Source organism: Pseudophryne corroboree, chromosome 4 (genome assembly GCF_028390025.1).
Source record: "Pseudophryne corroboree isolate aPseCor3 chromosome 4, aPseCor3.hap2, whole genome shotgun sequence".
In the NCBI taxonomy this organism is placed as follows: Eukaryota; Metazoa; Chordata; class Amphibia; order Anura; family Myobatrachidae; genus Pseudophryne; species Pseudophryne corroboree.
Window position 1 is genome coordinate 162,807,912 of NC_086447.1, and position 12,530 is coordinate 162,820,441.

Sequence of the window (12,530 nt, forward strand, 5' to 3'; positions counted from 1 at the left end):
ACCACCGGGATCATAACCGCATCCCGTCAGTGGCATATCTATAAAGGGTATAGTGTGTGTGATGGGTCCTTGTATCCAGAGGGGCCCACACCGCACACCCTGCATCCATTTTTTCAATGCTTACCCCTCCGAAGTCCTGCGACAATCACTCGCATGCGCAGTAGGGAAAATTGCTGGGAAAATTCTGATGCGCCATTTTTCCGGACACCTGACATTTTCCTGGACTGCCCATCACACAGCCAGATGCACCGATATATCTTCAGATATATGGGCCATCAGCTGTGCTGCAGATCCGACAAGGAGTTCAGAAACATATGGTTTGTACCCACCCGCCGACCAGCTCGCGATGTATCGGTCGGTATAATGCTCAGTGTGTACCCAGCTTAAGGAGATGATTAGTTGGTAGTTTCTCTCTTCACTTTATCACTATCAAAGGCTTACTATATCTGCCCCCTTGTTAGAGCAGAGTGTAAATTTGCAACAGAGGGGGTCATTCCGAGTTGATCGCTAGCTGAAAATGTTCGCTGCGCAGCGATTAAGTGAAAAAGCGGCACTTCTGCACATGCGTATGCGGCGCAGTGCGTACTTTCTCAACGGAGGAAGTATTTTTACACAAGGACTAGTGAAGCTTTTAGTCGCAATGGCAGCCGCAGAGTGATTGACAGGAAGAGGACGTTTCTGGGTGTCAACTGACTGTTTTCAGGGAGTGTTCGAAAAAACGCAGGCGTGCCAGGAAAAACGCAGGCGTGGCTGGGAGAAAGTCAAATCCGGAACTGAACCGTCTAAAGTGATCGCAAGCTAGGAGTAGGTCTGGAGTTACTCTAAAACTGCACTATTTATTTTTGTTGTCGCTCTGCGATCCTTTCGTTCGCACTTCTGCTAAGCTAAGATACACTCCCAGAGGGCGGCGGCTTAGCGTTTGCATGACTGCTAAAAACTGCTAGCGAGCGATCAACTCGGAATGACCCCCCGAGTACATTGCAAAAGCGGTTATGAGATTTACACCCAGTGCATAAGAAGTAGTTTCTGCTTATGCCCATTATTATAATTAGATCAAAATATAACAGATCATCAACTTTCAGGTACAAATGTTTAAATAACAAAACAGGAGGATTTAGGGGGTTATTTAGAGATGGACGCAGATCTTGCGTCCTGCAGCAAAATCTGTGCCCATCTCCTCACATGATGGAGGCCGCCCAGCACAGGGCAAGGCCAGCCAGCATGTGTGTGGTGGTTCCACCCCGCATCAATTTGAGGTTGACCACAAAAACGGTCTGGACAAGCCTGCGTCGTCCGGATCACACCCAGTAAACGCAGCACTGCCGCATCCGTGATGCCCACAGCTGTCAATCATTGTCATCCTTCTGGGGTGCGATCGCATGGTGATTGTCGCACAAACGCACTATTGCCAGTGCCCGTGCACAAACCAGATGGACGCGGCCCCCATTTGTGAACAGCACATGAAGATCCATCATGGCTTTGACTGACTTTATAGAAGAAGAGTGCAGAAGCCCATTTACTCACAAGAATATTAGTCTAGGATTTATTTTTCTCTTAAGTACTTTGAAGCTTCATTCTCTTTGGGCTTGCACCCCACCCACTTATTCTTAGCAGTTTTAAAGTAGATCATCTTTCAGCTCGGTCTTTATATTATGATCTGTAACCTGCAGGCAGAGGCAACAAACAGAGCAGCGTATATTGTTATATATATTTATTTATTTATTACCAGTTATTTATATAGCGCACACATGATCCGCAGCGCTGTACAGAGAATATAGAAAATAATTCTTAGTGTAGGTAGCCCCCTTGTCGCCGAGCGGTGATGACGTCATTTGTGGGCGTCCCGCGCCGGAGCTGTTCTGACACGCTGTGGTGAGCATTTATAAGGTTTGTGTTTCACTTTTTATATTGTCCTGATGAAGAAGTAAACACTTCGAAACGTTGCCTTACCCTGCTTGTCGCCTGATATTATTTCTGAGTGCCGCCCATCTGTCTGCTATATATATACTGTGGGGATCGAAAGTTTGGGCACCCCAGGCAAAAATTCATTTTAATGTGCAAAAAGAAGCCAAGGAAAGATGGAAAAATCTCCAAAAGGCATCAAATTACAGATTAGACATTCTTATAACATGTAAAAAAAAAGTTTGATTTTATTTCCATCATTTACACTTTCAAGAGAACAGAAAACAAAAAATGGCGTCTGCAAAAGTTTGGGCACCCTGCAGAGTTAATGCCTTGTACTGCCCCCTTTGGCAAGTATCACAGTTTGTAAACGCTTTTGTAGCCAGCCAAGAGTCTTTCAATTATTGTTTGAGGTATCTTCGCCCATTCTTCCTTACAAAAGTCTTCCAGTTCTTTGAGATTCCTGGGCTGTCTGTGATGCACTGCTCTTTTAAGGTCTATCCATAGATTTTCAATTATATTGAGGTCAGGAGATTGTGAAGGCCAAACCTTCAGTTTACGCCTCTTAATGTAATCCACCGTGGATTTTGAGGTGTGTTTAGGATCATTATCCATTTGTAGAAGCCAGCCTCTCTTTAACTTCAGCTTTTTCACAGATGGCATCAAGTTAGCGTCCAAAATTTGCTGGAATCTTATTGAATCCATTTTTCCTTCTACTCGTGAAATGTTCCCTGTCCACTGGCTGCAATACAACCCCAAAGCATGATTGATCCACGCCCATGCTTAACAGTTGGACAGAGGTTCTTTTCATTAAATTCTGTGCCCTTCCTTCTCCAAACGTACCTTTGCTCATTCCGGCCAAAAAGTTCTATTTTAACCTCATCGGTCCACAGAACTTTATTCCAAAATGCATCAGGCTTGTCTATATGTTCATATGCAAACTTCAAACGCTGATTTTTGTGGTGAGGATGTAGAAGAGGTTTTCTTCTGATGACTCTTCCATTAAGACCATATTTGTACAAGTATCTCTTTATACTGGAATAGTGTACCACAACTCCAGTGTCTGCCAGATCTTCCTGGAGGGATCGTGCATTCAAACGTGGATTTTGACTTGCTTTTCTCACAATCCTGCGAGCTGTTCTGTTTGATATTTTTCTTGGTCTTCCAGATCTTGCTTTAACTTCCACTGTTCCTGATGACTGCCATTTCTTAATTACATTCTGAACAGAGGATATGGGCATCTGATAACGCTTTGCTAGCTTCTTATAGCTTTCTCCTGCTTTGTGAGCGTCAACTATTCTCAGTTTCAGTGTTCTACACAACTGCTTAGTGGAACCCATGGTGCTGATTGTTGGAGCAAGGTCAGATGAGTCTGGGCTTTTAAAACCTTTGAGATTGACATCACCTGGTCTTTTCAGACGATGATTGAGAACAATCCATGACACTGCCAGGTCTCAGCTGTCCAAAGGGGGCAGTACAAGGTATTAACTCTGCAGGGTGCCCAAACTTTTGCAGATGCCATTTTTTGTTTTCTGTTCTTTTGATAGTGTAAATGATTAAAATAAAATCAAACTTTTTTTGACATGTTATAAGACTGTCTAATCTGTAATTTGATGCCTTTTGGAGATTTTTCCATCTTTCCTTGGCTTCTTTTTGCACATTAAAATGAATTTTTGCCTGGGGTGCCCAAACTTTCGATCCCCACTGTATATATATATATATATATATATATATATATATATATATATATACTCTAGATTTGGGGTTCAAAATCATAAAAAAAAATTCACAAAGGCACTACACTCACCATAATAAACAATGGAGTTATGATTCAAGTATGATTTATGAGTTATGATTCAGTAATACATGTAAGCTTGCAGCCACTGTTAAGTGGCCCCATTATGCTGCAGTTCTAACTCTATCACACAGAATGTGAAACATGGTAATTGCTATCAAATCAGAATTAAGCAAAAGGGACTGTGTCTCTGAAAAAGTCACGGGTCACGTGACGAAACGCGTCAGGACTCCTCCCCCTCTTTTCTTTCACTGAACACCTGTATCCAGGTCGCATCCAGGACGCAGTTCCCCTGCCTGAATTTCACCTGCGGCAGTGACGGGCGACCATCTATTGGCACGTAATCGAGCCGTGGGCTCTGTGTGGCCGCAACTACCGGCCTCATCATCCTCCATCCCGCTGACTGCCGGTGGACGGTGCACGTCCAGGTAGTCTGGGAGGAAGCTTCACGGTGCAGCCGGATATCTGTTGACGGCGTCTCATCCAGCAGCCTCACGCCTGCCGCCCGCCCTTGTCTGCACGGCACATACCGGGTGATCATTAGCAGGTGAATTGAGCAAAACCCAGCGGCCAGTGGATATATCTATACACGTCACGTACCCTCCAGTCTCACAATCTACTGGGCAAATTCTGGACTCACCCGGGGACGCTCGGGTTCACTAGCCCATTTGGAGAGGTAATTTTCCTGTATACACAATCAATTTATGCCGTCAATCTTCATTGAAGCTCAATTCTAAAACGTGCAGTTACTGTGTCTTATCCTGGAACCACATTCAGAAGCTGTGACAACAGTGTTTCCAAAGGACTGTAACACTTTGTTACACTTTGAACTTTTAATTATCCAGTTCAGTGAAATGTTTAATGTTACACATAACAATAGCTATAGCCTAGACAATCCATGTGTTTCTAAACTTATGTATGTGGCAAATCAGAAAGTTATAAGTAACATCACTTATGAATTGTCTTTATTAGATGGTATTTTTATTAGATTATTGTGAATAATAAATACATATACTTTTTATTAACTCATTTGATTCTTTGGTTGTTATTGAACCTGTGAAAACATGGTGTGTGGATTTCATGAGCGCCTCTATTAATTTCTGTATCTGGCTTATCCTTTAGGACTATCGCATATCTCCTTATAGTGGCGAACGTGTTCCCACACTATCAGTTCCAGGTTCATTCCATTGAGACTGATTAGTTTATTGTTAAACACAGGCGCAGCAAAAATATTTTTTCTTTCTCTTTTGACTGTGTTAAAGCTCCCTTGCTTACTGTTAAAAAGTGAGACGGTCACCAAGCATACCTACTGTAAAACACTTAGGAGAATAGCTGACACAAGTTAAATTTTATTAACTTACACAGGGGTGTTTGAAAAAATGTGATCACCCAAAGATGAATTAAAAAAATACTCAAATACACAAAAGGCAGTGATCTCACCATTCCTAGATTTGGGGTGCAAATTGGTATGTGACCACATTGTTTAAATAAAATTCACAGAGCCTCTGCACTCACATAAGAAATAATGGGGCTTTAGTTCATATATTGATCAATACTTTTAAGCTTGCAGCCGCCGGCAAAGGACCCCATTTATCTGCAAGTTCCTACTCTATCACTCAGAATTGTTAACATAGTAACTGCTATCACATCAGAATTAAGCTTAAGATATATTAACTGGTTTAACGCTCGCCTGCCCACTGCTTAATTCTGATGATAATTCTGAGTGCTAGAGTAGGAATTTGCAGAGAATGGGGTCCCTTGATGTGGGCTGCGAGCTTAAATGTATTTATGCCAGATTCTACTGCACATGTGCAGGTCTCTGGAAACATGGGCCCTCATTCTGAGTTGATCGCAGCAGCAAGTTTGTTAGCAATTGGGCAAAACCTTGGGGGTAATTCCAAGTTGATCGCAGCAGGAATTTTGGGGGTCATTCCGAGTTGTTCGCTCGCAAGCTGCTTTTAGTAGCTTTGCACACGCTAAGCCGCCGCCTACTGGGAGTGAATCTTAGCATAGTAAAATTGCGAACGAAAGATTCTCAAAATTGCGATTACACACCTCTTAGCAGTTTCTGAGTAGCTTCAAACTTACTCGGCATCTGCGATCAGTTCAGTGCTTGTCGTTCCTGGTTTGACGTCACAAACACACCCAGCGTTCGCCCAGACACTCCTCCGTTTCTCCAGCCACTCCCGCGTTTTTCCCAGAAACGGTAGCGTTTTTTTCGCACACACCCATAAAACGTCCAGTTTCCGCCCAGAAACACCCACTTCCTGTCAATCACATTACGATCACCAGAACGAAGAAAAAACCGTGAGTAAAATTCCTAACTGCATAGCAAATGTACTTGGCGCAGTCGCACTGCGGACATTGCGCATGCGCATTCGCAACTAATCGCTCCGTTGCGACAAAAAAAATAACGAGCGAACAACTCGGAATGACCCCCTTTGTTAGCAGTTGGGCAAAACCATGGGGGTAATTCCAAGTTGATCGCAGCAGGAAATTTATTAGCAGATGGGCAAAACCATGTGCACTGCAGGGAAGGCAGATATAACATGTGCAGAGAGAGAGAGATTTGGGTGTGGTGAGTTCAATCTGCAATCTAAATTGCAGTGTAAAAATAAAGCAGCCAGTATTTACCCTGCACAGAAACAAAATAACCCACCCAAATCTAACTCTCTCTGCAAATGTTATATCTGCCCCCCCTGCAGTGCACATGGTTTTGCCCAACTGCTAAAAAAATATATTGCTGCGATCAACTTGGAATTACCCCCCATTTGCACTGCAGGGTAGGCAGATTTAACATGTGCAGAGAGAGTTAGATTTGGGTATGGTGTGCTCAAAATGCAATCTAATTTGCAGTGTAAAAATAAAGCAGCCAGTATTTACCCTGCACAGAAACAATATAACCCACCCAAATCTAACTCTCTCTGCACATGTTATATCTGCCCCACCTGCAGTGCACATGGTTTTGCCCAACTGCTAACAAAATTCCTGCTGCGATCAACTTGGAATTACCCCCCATGTGCACTGCAGGGGGGGCAGTTATAACATTTGCAGAGAGAGTTAGATTTGGGTGGGTTATTTTGTTTCTGTGCAGGGTAAATACTGGCTGCTTTATTTTTACACTGCAATTTAGATTTCAGTTTGAATACACTCCACCCAAATCTAACTCTCTCTGCACATGTTATATCTGCCCCTCCTGCAGGGCACATGGTTTTGCCCAACTGCTAACAAAATTGCTGCTGCGATAAACTCAGAATTAGGCCCATGGTGCAGGTGTCTTGTTTGGTTGCAGTTAAAATGCCGGCTGTCGGGATTCCGGCGTGCAGGATACCAAAGCTGAAATCCCGACAGCCGACAATGCCGACAGACGGAATCCCAGTGCACCAGGGCTATTCCGACTCATGGGTGTCCACGAAACCCATAGAGTGGAAATAGATCCGGTGGCGTGCACATCGACCCACCGAGCATGCAGGGGGACTCTAAACGCTCGCCTCGCTGCCGGCATTCTGAGAGGCGGATACCGCTATCGGGATATTGACAGCTGGCATCCCGTCCACCGGTAAAACATATGTAACCCATCTTGTTCCTAGGTACGTCTATTGTGCATGTGCAAATCACTGTGAAAATGTCCACAGCGGCCATTTTCCCAGTGATGTTGTCCCATTTTCCCCGCCGGCCACCACGGGACTCCATAGTGGTAAGTATAATTATATGATGTGCGGTGTGGGCTCCCCTGGACCCAGGCGCCACTGCAATGCATACTTTTGGACTGTCACTCATTGACAGTTGGTTTAATAATAACTGAGACTATAGTTCCCAGGCGATAGTTACAGATTCACTGTTTTTGTTTTATGTCTAGAACATTTTGAATAGTATGTCCTAACAAACAAAATGAGTAATTATAACCTGAAATTAGTCATATGACTCCTAGCTTTCTATGTTGCATAAAAATTGAGACCGATATATAACTGGAGACTGAGATTCTGATTCTGATTCTGATTCTGATAATATCCATATTCACCAATATGGATTATTTTGGTGTTATTTGAATATTTTTCTCATTAAGTTCATTGATCCTGAAAATGTGGGTGCACCAAGCTCAAAGCTGGGTGTGCACAAAGTCTGCCTGAATAGCTGCAACTGCACATAAAGCACCAATGGAAAGAAATCCAATTTAATGCACAGAAGCACACTGTGGAGAGAGTGGTGTTTCCCTCAGTTCATTTGCCGACGCTAATCCCCTTTACAACCCTTGAGATGTGATGGCCTTTAACTGGCACAAAACAAAGTAAAGAGTAATCGGTTTTCCTATTGGTCCTGGGTGATGAGTGCTGAAGAAGTTTGTTCTGTGTTCACATAGTCTGTTGTATAGACCAGTCTGCTTCACTGCTTTGTCTTAATGAATTAATTAGTTAATTGATTATAGGCCGTAATGTACAAAAAAAAGAGAGATTGGTGCTTAACATTTAAAAACATAAAATGCCGTTATCATGGATTTGAGTTTGTATGTTCTCCCTGTTTTATGTAGGTTTTCTTCATGTGCCCTGAATGATTTTGTTCTACATTTCAAAAGTTATACCAGTACTTTACTATCAAACTAATTATTTGCGCTGATCTTACTGGTGGCTAATAATTAGTTGAACTGAAGCTCCCATAAACGAGGGATTGCTCTCCTCAGTTTTGTAAAGAAGAGAAAAGAACTAGGAAACCAAATTTCCCGCAGGAGGCGCTGCTCAACTGAATTACAAATTATTCATCATATAGATTAAAAACATATAACAATACCAATTAGTATCCCATTTATAAAAATACACTATATATATTCTCATGGCAATTTTTTTTTAATAGAATGTTGTTAGTAGTCCAATAAATGGCACAATCTATATTTCTGAGCAATAAAGCTGAAATATTTAAATGGTGGTGCTAATCCTGTTCACCGCTCACATCTATATCATACTTACCTACTCTCCTGGAATTTGTAGGAGACTCACGATTTTCCGGGCAGTCGCCTGCACCCCCGGAAGAGTGGGTACGCCTCCTGCCTGCTTCCTAGGAAAGCTGGCAGTATAGCCAGTTAATGCAGGGTATTGCAGGTCAGAATGGAGAAGGGCGGAGCTAAAATGATTTTAATCGTCATCATTTTAGCATTCCCCGAGGACCAGCAATTCTCGACATTTGCCATTATGGGGGCGGGGCCTAATGATGCGGACGCCCAGCACTGTCACCCAACGTTCCCAACTGCTTCTCCTCTCCGGGCTTCTCTCGTATGATCTATATTATGATAATATATCCAGTCACTTTTATTAAGTGTGCAGATAATAAAAAACTGGATAAGTGACTGGTTAATTATTATTATTATTATTATTATTATTATTATTATTATTATTATTATTATCTATGGCCCTCATTCCGAGTTGATCGGTCGCAAGGCGAATTTAGCAGAGTTACACACGCTAAGCCGCCGCCTACTGGGAGTGAATCTTAGCTTCTTAAAATTGCGACCGATGTATTCGCAATATTGCGATTACTAACTACTTAGCAGTTTCAGAGTAGCTCCAGACTTACTCTGCCTGTGCGATCATTTCAGTGCTTGTTGTTCCTGGTTGACGTCACAAACACACCCAGCGTTCGCCCAGGCACTCCCACCGTTTCCCCGGCCACTCCTGCGTTTTTTCCGGAAACGGTAGCGTTTTCAGCCACACGCCCCTGAAACGCCGTGTTTCCGCCCAGTAACACCCATTTCCTGTCAATCACATTACGATCGCCGGAGCGAAGAAAAAGCCATGAGTAAAAATACTATCTTCATAGTAAAGTTACTTGGCGCAGTCGCAGTGCGAACATTGCGCATGCGTACTAAGCGGATTTTCACTGCGATGCGATGAAAAATACCGAGCGAACAACTCGGAATGAGGGCCTATGTTTGTTGATATGGTTAACTATTGGTATATATCCAGCATGTCCATATAACTATGTTAGTATGGTCAGAAAATCATTAAAGTCCCAAGACAAACAGCTTACTGTGTAATAATGGTGATTCAGTGCCAAGGAGGTCTCGCTTACATACAGGTCTCGCTTACATACAGCTGCTGAGGATCCTAGGACACAGCTGACAGGGAGGGAGAAACTTATTCCACACCTGATTAGTGGTCTCTGTGACTTCACTCTCACAGGGCTCAGCTGTTTGTAGTATAGCACTAGCAGGGGCAATGTAACGCATTTCTCCCCCTCCAATAAGGTACTCAGCGGCTTCTGCAGACATGTCAGGGTAAGAGGGACAGTGTACCTCCTTGGAGCAGATCCACCAATATGGATATAAATAACTAGTGACTTACACAGTATTTTATTTGCATACCGAACAAAAGTGACTGCATGTTCTATTACAATTAGAGATGAGCGCCTGAAATTTTTCGGGTTTTGTGTTTTGGTTTTGGGTTCGGTTCCGCGGCCGTATTTTGGGTTCGAACGCGTTTTGGCAAAACCTCACCGAATTTTTTTTGTCGGATTCGGGTGTGTTTTGGATTCGGGTGTTTTTTTTCAAAAAACACTAAAAAACAGCTTAAATCATAGAATTTGGGGGTCATTTTGATCCCAAAGTATTATTAACCTCAAAAACCATAATTTACACTCATTTTCAGTCTATTCTGAATACCTCACACCTCACAATATTATTTTTAGTCCTAAAATTTGCACCGAGGTCGCTGTGTGAGTAAGATAAGCGACCCTAGTGGCCGACCCATCTAGGAGTGGCACTGCAGTGTCACGCAGGATGTCCCTTCCAAAAAACCCTCCCCAAACAGCACATGACGCAAAGAAAAAAAGAGGCGCAATGAGGTAGCTGTGTGAGTAAGATTAGCGACCCTAGTGGCCGACACAAACACCGGGCCCATCTAGGAGTGGCACTGCAGTGTCACGCAGGATGGCCCTTCCAAAAAACCCTCCCCAAACAGCACATGACGCAAAGAAAAAAAGAGGCGCAATGAGGTAGCTGTGTGAGTAAGATTAGCGACCCTAGTGGCCGACACAAACACCGGGCCCATCTAGGAGTGGCACTGCAGTGTCACGCAGGATGTCCCTTCCAAAAAACCCTCCCCAAACAGCACATGACGCAAAGAAAAAAAGAGGCGCAATGAGGTAGCTGTGTGAGTAAGATTAGCGACCCTAGTGGCCGACACAAACACCGGGCCCATCTAGGAGTGGCACTGCAGTGTCACGCAGGATGTCCCTTCCAAAAAACCCTCCCCAAACAGCACATGACGCAAAGAAAAAAAGAGGCGCAATGAGGTAGCTGACTGTGTGAGTAAGATTAGCGACCCTAGTGGCCGACACAAACACCGGGCCCATTTAGGAGTGGCACTGCAGTGTCACGCAGGATGTCCCTTCCAAAAAACCCTCCCCAATCAGCACATGATGCAAAGAAAAAGAAAAGAAAAAAGAGGTGCAAGATGGAATTGTCCTTGGGCCCTCCCACCCACCCTTATGTTGTATAAACAAAACAGGACATGCACACTTTAACCAACCCATCATTTCAGTGACAGGGTCTGCCACACGACTGTGACTGATATGACGGGTTGGTTTGGACCCCCCCAAAAAAGAAGCAATTAATCTCTCCTTGCACAAACTGGCTCTACAGAGGCAAGATGTCCACCTCATCATCACCCTCCGATATATCACCGTGTACATCCCCCTCCTCACAGATTATCAATTCGTCCCCACTGGAATCCACCATCTCAGCTCCCTGTGTACTTTGTGGAGGCAATTGCTGCTGGTCAATGTCTCCGCGGAGGAATTGATTATAATTCATTTTAATGAACATCATCTTCTCCACATTTTCTGGATGTAACCTCGTACGCCGATTGCTGACAAGGTGAGCGGCGGCACTAAACACTCTTTCGGAGTACACACTTGTGGGAGGGCAACTTAGGTAGAATAAAGCCAGTTTGTGCAAGGGCCTCCAAATTGCCTCTTTTTCCTGCCAGTATAAGTACGGACTGTGTGACGTGCCTACTTGGATGCGGTCACTCATATAATCCTCCACCATTCTATCAATGTTGCGAGAATCATATGCAGTGACAGTAGACGACATGTCCGTAATCGTTGTCAGGTCCTTCAGTCCGGACCAGATGTCAGCATCAGCAGTCGCTCCAGACTGCCCTGCATCACCGCCAGCGGGTGGGCTCGGAATTCTAAGCCTTTTCCTCGCACCCCCAGTTGCGGGAGAATGTGAAGGAGGAGATGTTGACAGGTCGTGTTCCGCTTGACTTGACAATTTTGTCACCAGCAGGTCTTTCAACCCCAGCAGACTTGTGTCTGCCGGAAAGAGAGATCCAAGGTAGGCTTTAAATCTAGGATCGAGCACGGTGGCCAAAATGTAGTGCTCTGATTTCAACAGATTGACCACCCGTGAATCCTTGTTAAGCGAATTAAGGGCTCCATCCACAAGTCCCACATGCCTAGCGGAATCGCTCCGTGTTAGCTCCTCCTTCAATGTCTCCAGCTTCTTCTGCAAAAGCCTGATGAGGGGAATGACCTGACTCAGGCTGGCAGTGTCTGAACTGACTTCACGTGTGGCAAGTTCAAAGGGCATCAGAACCTTGCACAACGTTGAAATCATTCTCCACTGCGCTTGAGACAGGTGCATTCCACCTACTATATCGTGCTCAATTGTATAGGCTTGAATGGCCTTTTGCTGCTCCTCCAACCTCTGAAGCATATAGAGGGTTGAATTCCACCTCGTTACCACTTCTTGCTTCAGATGATGGCAGGGCAGGTTCAGTAGTTTTTGGTGGTGCTCCAGTCTTCTGTACGTGGTGCCTGTACGCCGAAAGTGTCCCGC